Source organism: Puma concolor, chromosome A3 (assembly GCF_028749965.1).
Source record: "Puma concolor isolate L17-30 chromosome A3, mPumCon1.1.hap2, whole genome shotgun sequence".
NCBI lineage: Eukaryota > Metazoa > Chordata > Mammalia > Carnivora > Felidae > Puma > Puma concolor.
In genome coordinates this window covers 87,940,149-87,948,466 of record NC_141669.1, presented here as the reverse complement: position 1 = coordinate 87,948,466, position 8,318 = coordinate 87,940,149, and the positions used below count along the sequence as shown (strand labels likewise).

Sequence of the window (8,318 nt, the reverse complement as noted above, 5' to 3'; positions counted from 1 at the left end):
CAGAGCGCGAGATCGTGACCTGGCTGAAGTCGGACGCTTAACCGACTGCGCCACCCAGGCGCCCCAAGGATTATAAAGTTTTGTAGTGCTTCATGTAACAGCTGTTCTAACTGAGAGACATATGTTTTTTTGGCTATAGATGTAAGAATTCTTTTTTTTTTTCTTTTGGGATGACTTTTTATACCTCCATTTTCTATTAGACCTACCAAGACCCTGATATAAATGTCATGATGCAGGCACTCTTCATATTTGCCTATAGTCTCCCATTGAATGGATTTCTGTCTGAGCTTGTACTATTTTTCTGTCACTTAAGGTTACCCAATGACCTAAGGTAACCATAGCCGCAAAGAATCCACATTCTGTCTCTCCTGACATTCCAGTAGGCCCCAATAATCACTAACTCATTTTTCTCCCCCACTAGTCATGTTCATCTTCCTTTTTTTTTTTTTTGGCCCTTTATGAGGGAAGTCTGCATTTTCTTGATACATTTATGTTCTCCGTTTTAATTTTCCAGGGAAATGTAGTGTTGCACCCTGGGTATCTTTGCTTGGCCTTTTCTGGTTCTGGACTTTTCTGCTGAAGGAAACCCCTAATTGGAGTTCCTGACTGAGTGGACCACCTACCAGACTGCCTCCCATGCTCTGCAGGAAGGTCTAGAAGAAATAGATGTTATGCCCAGAATTCGTGATCCCCAAAGACCACTAGGGAGCCGAGTCCGATGCAAAAGCAAAGAGCCTTTATTCGAGCTAGCTCGAGCTCAATCCCCTACCTGCACCGACGCAGCGGTGAGACACCAGGGAAAGAGAGCGAGTTTCAAAAGGACAAAGGTTTTATTGGGGCCTAGGGGCAGTTGGTGAGGTAATGGCTATGGCCTCAGCCGATTGGCTGGGGAAGGGTCCTGGGGAAGGGTCCGAGTCCTGTTAGGCAGGTGAGGGGGGTTTTACTCAAGGGGAGGTGTGGTCAAGGTGAAGGACACAGAACAAGATGGAGTCAGCCGGCGTAGGCCCGCCCTTTCATAGACATGGACTGGGAATCAGAAACACAGAAAATACAAATTCTGACCTTGTTAGTTCTACCAGCTGTGACACTATGAGTGAGTCATTTATCCTATGTAAGCATCAGCCAACTAATGTTTAAAATGAAAGGTGGATTTTAAGGGCTTTTCAGACTCTTCTCTCAGATGGGCTAAATGCTGAGGAAAATTCTATGCTCCAGAGAAGTGTTTGCTAAGGGCCTGCTGAGATTACTGGCAACTGTCTTTACTTGTCACACCAGGAATGTCTGAGTAAGAAAAGTCCACACAGTTAAGGGTCTGAGCATTAACCTTCTCATACAAGTTGGCCTCAAGCTGTGCTTGATTTCCATAGACTGACAATTGTTTAGATCAAAAACAACTGTTCTGTAATTCACAGCCTTGTCAAACTCAACCTGAATGCAATTTTATAAAAATATTTCAGCCAATTATGATTAAGTAGTAGAAGGAACTCATAAATAGACCCAGGATAGTACATATGTTTCAGATGCAAAATTAATGAAATATTTCCTTCAATGAAGAACTGGATTATAAATGTTAAACAAGAGAAGGGTAGCATTTTGAAATAATAGAATCTTTAAATAAAAAAGCTACATTAATGGAAAAAAAGGAACAATTTATTAATCATAAAGGCAAATTATGAGTTAGGAAAATTCATTTATTCAAGGAATTTTATGTTAATATCAAAGGTTGGATATATATCTGAAAGTTTTATTCGTAAAAGTATTTTTCTAATTTGGGATTGAGAACTGCTCCCTGAACCTCTCACCCCTCCTTTCTACTTCTCATCTCCAAAGATGTCTAGATTGAATGTAAGTTCGTCAGCTACAAAGTATTTATAAACCACAAACCTATTGAGACTCATTTTTAAAACATTTCTGAAAAGAGCCATGTAGTAGAAAGTCTAAGAGGCCATATATCTCACATGTTGGTATATCTAGATAAGAAAATGGGGTTACCATGGAGCCCAGCTGGCAACATTAAATCTAAAAACATAACTGCAAGTCTTTCCCTGATCAACAGCAGAGGCATTTTTCACTTAAAAACAAATAATCAAAGACAATTTTCAGATACACAGATTCCATTAAGCCTAAATCTATACCAGCGGTTTTCAAGCAATAGTAAATTTGCCCTTCAGGGGACATTTGGCACTATCTGGAGATATTTTCTTTGTTACAGGTCGGGGGTAGAAGAAGCTATTGGAATCTAATGGATAGAGGTTAAACATTCTATAATTCACAGGGAATTTTCTGTCAATAGGTCAATAGTCAAAATGTTAATAGTGATGTTCTTAAGAAACCCTGATCTGTACATTGCTCATGACAGATGGTAAGCATCCAGATGTTTGGAAGGTAATTAAAAATTTGAAAGAATACCAGTATTAGGATGTTAAAATCTGATGTCATGATGTGAACATCTACTCTGATCTCAGAGATAAATTTTTACCTTTTAGCTTTTCTTGATGAAGATCCACAATTCTTTTGGGTTCTATGCCAATAAGATTCAAAATGAAAACCTAATCAGAACACCTCTTTTCCTTTATGTCCTGAAACAATTCAGATTAAATCAATTATATGCAAAAGTTCCATTCAGAACATTTCAGCCTGGGGCACCTGAGTGGCTCAGTATGTTAAGCTGCCAACTTCGGCTCAGGTCATGATCCTGGTTTGTGAGTTTGAGCCCCACATCAGGCTCTGTGCTGACAGCTCAGAGCCTGGAGACTGCTCCAGATTCTGTGTCTCTCTGCCCTTCCCTCACTTGTGCTCTGTCTCTCAAAAATAAATAAATGTTAAAAATGTAAAAAAAAAAAAAAAACACTTGGATCAGCTATTCTGTGTCACTAATTACTGTTATTCTTATAATAATTCTCAAAATACAGACTCTGCTAGTCACCAATCCTCTACAATAATCTCACCACATTTATCTGGATTTTATACTAAGATGAAGTATCCATCTATCTTGGTTACACACAATTTTTTAAAATATTTGAAAAAAATTTTACATTTATTTTAATTTTTTCAGAGAGGGAATGAGAGAGAGAGGGAGAGAGAGAGAGAGAGAGAGAGAGAGAGAGAGAGAGAATGCAAGCCAGGGAGGGGCAGAGGGAGAGAAACCCAACAATATAAATCATAGACCTTAGTTAATAGTATTGCATTATTGTAGTAATTATATTATTTCAGTATTTCATTGGCTTATCAATTGTAACAAATGTGCTACTCCAGTAAAAGATGTCAGTAACATGAGGAATCTAGAGAGCTTGGAGAAGGGGATATATGGAGACTCTGTTCTATCTACTCAATTTTTCTGTAAGCCTAAAACTTCTCTTAAGTACAAAGTGTATTAATGTATTTAAAAAATGAATCTTAAACTAATTAATTAATTAGTTAAGAATCTTGACCACTACTAGTATCATCCATATAAAAAATAATTTCCTTGTTAATTTATATTTAAAGGTGGAAAGCAAAACAAAATTGATATAAAATTAGAAGATAAAATATATCTCCACAACCTTGAGATAGGGAAAGTTTCCTGAAGTAGGACACACAAAGTACTACCATAAAAAATATCGATTAATTGGACTTAGTTAAGAACTCTTGTTCATCAAAATATACCATTAAAAAGGTTAAAATGCAATCCACAAAATGAAAGAAGATATTTGTAATATATATTAAAGACTCATATTCAGAATTTAAAATAATTACAGATTGATTTTAAAAAAGAATAAGAAGGGCGCCTGGGTGGCTCAGTCAGTTAAACATTTGACTTTGGCTCGAGTCATGAACTCACGGTTCGAGGGTCCAAGACCTGTATCAGGCTGTGTGTTGACAGCTTGGAATCTGGAGCCTGCTTTTGATTCTGTGTCTCTCTCTCTCTCTGCCCCTCCCCTTCGCAAGCAATCTCTCTCTCTCAAAAATAGATAAACATTAAAATAATAGTAAAAGAATAAAATAAAAAAGAATAAAATAAGTGTTTTATAAAAAATGGGCAAAGAATTAAACAAGAACTTAGATGGGCAAGATATCCAAATGGCCAACAAACATTTAAAAAAGTGCTCAATCTCATCAGTTATTAAGGAAACATGAACCAAAACAACAATGCAACACCACTACACAACAAATACAAAAACAAAAACAAAACAGTAGCTAAAATTAAAATCATAGAAATATCAAGTATTCAGTGTTGGTGAGAACATAAAACACTTGCTTTGTCATATCTTGGTAGTTTGCTGTGAAAATTAGTAAAATCAATTGTAAAGCTGTTGGCAATATCAAGTAAATGAACCTATGCATTCCCCATGAACCAACAATTCTACTCCTAGAAGTTTATTCAGTAGAAATGTCTACATACCTTTGCAATAGCTCCACACTAAAGATATCCAAAATATGCATTAGCAATAGAATGAATATGTAAACTGTCATATATTATAAAATGAAATACTATACAGCAAAAAAAGTGAGGGAACTACTGTTACACACACCAACACTGATGAATCTTATGCAAGCATAATATTGAATGAAAGAATCAAGACATAAAAGAATACATACCTTATGACTTCAATTTTATAAATTACAAAAGCTAGCAAAGTTAATTCAATACAAGCAAAGCAGAGACTGAATTTACCTTTGGGAAGAGGTGGGGATGTATCCTGGGAGAGAAAATAGTGTCTCCTGAGGTGCTGGTTTGTGATTCGCTTTGTAAATGTTCATTGAGCATACATTTAAGGATTTGTATATATGTTTGTGCATAATACAAACATAATATAATAATATTAATACAAATATACAATTAATATATACATTTAATTAATTAATACAAATATACAATTAATACAAATAATACAAATATAATAATATTATATTAAACATAACAAAAAAGTTAATATAAAATGGCATTAGCCTTTATCCACATATTTTTGAAAAGTAGTTTATGTTGTTATTTAACTTAGTTTGGGCAATGAAATTTGAGTGATCAATTGCCTTAGATAAGATCAACATAGATGCTCTTTCAGTTTTGCTATAAAACACTTTAGAACATAATTTACTTTGGTTTTGAAATAATAAAAAAAAAATAGGAGAGTCTGTGTGGTCAATTTCTGGTAAAATGGTGTATTAACTAGGATAACACAAAAGGCAAAGAGAAAGCAGAAGAAAAAAATGTATATGCAAAATGAGAGAAGAGTAGAGGAGGAAAAACAAAAAGAAAGCCAGGAAACCAGCAAAGCCTCCTCCTTTGAAAGGAGGAGGTCACTTACTTTGAAATTTATTAAAGTAAACTAAATTTATATTTTTTCTAAATATAGAAAATCGATTTTACTTGGTATATATTTAATTTGCAGAGTTGATATCTTGAATTTAGAAACCAAATATGAATGACAATCTTCTTAGAACTCTGATAACATTATCTGATGTTTTTCTCCCTCTCCCTACAGGGAATAAAAACATCTTTTGGGGGAGTTCATCTTATTGCTGGGTTATATATCTTTCTATTTTTTTTAAATAAGCCAACTTGCAGTTGTAACAAATAGTCAAATATGACAAATGTTTGAATAGTTCCACTGTTGGAAATTACATCATGGCCAAGTTATTTAACTCTGGTAAATGTAGCCTCTCCCAATTATTTTTCCTTAAGCTACTCCCAAACAATTTAATATGTATGATACAGAGAAGAGAGAAAAAAAATCATTTCTTTCTTTTAATCTCTTTAATGTCTAAAGGTATTAAGAACATAATGGAAATTACATGGAAGGATTTTCAAAGACTAACAAAAAAGGGCTAAGTAATCCATGAGTGATCAAAGAGAGAAGTGTATTATTTCCATTAAATTGTGAAAGACAAAAGTTTCAAATCCAATCTGTAGATTTTCTAAAGGAGTCACTGTTTTATTGTTTTCTCGTTAAGGAAAGTTGATGATGGTCACATTGGTATAAAGTAGTATTTCTTGTACAGTGTGGTGAAATAAATTTTCTCTCAAATTCTTAAGTCTTAAATCTAGCAATTTTCTTTTTTTAATGTTTATTTATTTTGAGAGAGAGTGAGAGAGAGAGAGAGAGAGATTGCAAGCAGGGGAAGGGCAGAGAGAGGGAGAGAGAGAATTCCAAGCAGGTTCCATGATCAGTGCTGAGCTCCACAAGGGGCTCAATCTCACAACCTTGAGATCATGACTTGAACCCAAATCAAGAGTCAGATGTTTAACTGACTGAGCCCCCACAAAGGCCCCTCAAATGTAGCAATTCTTTAATATTCTAGTTAATGTTTATATTACCCAAATAAAACATAAAGGACAGAATAGCTAAAAGGTACGTAAAGGTAAAAAATATTGTGCTTCATAACACTCATTAAACTAAATAAATGGATAGTTGTTCCAGTTCAATTCACAGACTGGTTAAACAGCCCACTAATCAGAAATCCCCTTCCATGAAATTTGGCAGTTTCAAAGAAAAACAGAACAGAAAGAATATGTGTTTTCCATCTTATTGGAGGCCAGGTATCCATCTACACACTGCTGGCAAGGCTCCACTCTTTACCCAAGCATGCACAGCTGTAGTTAGAATTTGTGTTTATTCCCTGGAAGATGCTCACAGATTGCCAGACTCTAGCAAGAATAGCAACCTGAAGTAGGATGAAGGATGAAAAGAGCAGAGACAATGTCACTCAGTATCTGATAAGTATAGTTCTCAGGGAAGGCTAAACATATGTCGTATCAGGTGGGTCTCTCCAGGGCTACCATCTGTCATGCAAGAAGGCAGAACAAATTCCTCAACATCATACCACCATGCAACATGGATTAAGGAATGCTTTACTGAGAAAAGGGAAAACTCACTAGGCCAAGGTCAGGGAGGCAGAGATGCAAGTACTCCAAAGTCACTTCCCACATATTCTCATCATCCCATAGAGATACACACCAGGCCAGGACATCTGCTGGGCACAGTCTGGGTTTCTTTCTGATGCAAGGACCCCTAGCCATCAAGAGGTCTCTCTTCTTATTCTGCAGGCCTGAGAAACTGAACTTGGCAGTAAGGAAATAGACCTCGGGGAACCCAGCTGCCTGGATTGAAGCACCAGCTGTTTCTAGGACTGACTGGAAGGACAGCTGCCCATCTCCTGGAGGCTTCAGGCTTGAGGGATATTCTAACATTTCCACTAGGGGAAGAGAGCCACTCCTCAGCACTACCACTTTAACAGGCTGGCTCATTGCCAGCTAAATCCACAAATTCCCAGGGTTACACTGTGATGGTTCAGTTCCTTTACCACAACGTAGATTTCTACTCTCAGCCTCAATTGATCTGTTTTCTCTCCACCAAAATCCTTTATAATATTGGCATTTTTTTAGTCTTCAAATTAATTGTGTGTTTCCACTCACACAGTAACCTACAACTCAGTGATACTGGTGTTCCAAGACTATTAGTTCAAATCCCATTGAGATCACTAAACGTCCTATGACTTTAAAATGGTCACACTTTTGAAGTTTAGCAGAGAATATATTATTGGATATGGCCACTCTATTCTTTGCATGTATAATCCTGTTTTCCATGTTTACATTGGAATTTCAACTACTCTTGCTTTTAAGTGCATCTATTTTGGCCACACTATTCTTCATGAGTTGAAGAATCTCCCCAAATACATACTCATTTTTCTTTGTATAAACATTTATTTAGTCTGGTCCAGGCACTTTTCTAGCAGCAGAGTACTCAGGGATTGATAGAATATATTGTCTGCTCTCCAGGTAGATCTAGTCTAATGCATGAGGGAAATGTAAGAAAATAAAAACAAGTAGCTAAAGGAGCATTTCCTGTCCCAAACCCCACGTCCTTCTCTAAAGCTATTTTTGGGTTATGTAGATGCAGAGAATTGATTATAATTCCTATAAAATAAAGTATCGTAAAATATGTTTCCTTTTATTCAGGAAATTTTGTCAGATGTTTATAATTTTCCTCATGTCAATCTTGTATATATTTTGTTGGATTTGCGCTAAAGCATTTCAGCATTTTGCTGCTAATGTGGATGATATTGTATTTTTAATTTAAAATTCCAATTGTCCATTATGGTTCTATTGTAATTAACTTGGCATGTTAACCTTTTGTTCCTGAAAATTTCCTATAAGCACTTCTTAGTTCCTGGAAGGTTTGTTTCGTCAATTTTGCATGTTTCTACATAGACAATCATGTCATTTATGGACACAGTTTTATTTCTTCCTTCCCAATCTATATACTCTTTTCTTCTTTCCTTCCTTCTTTTTCTTTCTTTCTTTCTCTCTCTTTCTTTCTTTTCTTTCTTTCTTTCTACCT

General features: G+C 35.7%; 1 long non-coding RNA gene across 1 annotated transcript; it reads left to right on the top strand.

Annotated features, from left to right (window-relative positions):
- The first annotated feature begins 1,015 nt into the window (after nucleotides 1-1,015).
- LOC147582590 (uncharacterized) lies at nucleotides 1,016-7,921 on the top strand. Its single transcript, XR_015248752.1, has 2 exons — nucleotides 1,016-1,093; nucleotides 7,025-7,921. It is a non-coding gene; the product is annotated as an uncharacterized LOC147582590 (long non-coding RNA).
- The last annotated feature ends 397 nt before the right edge of the window (nucleotides 7,922-8,318 follow it).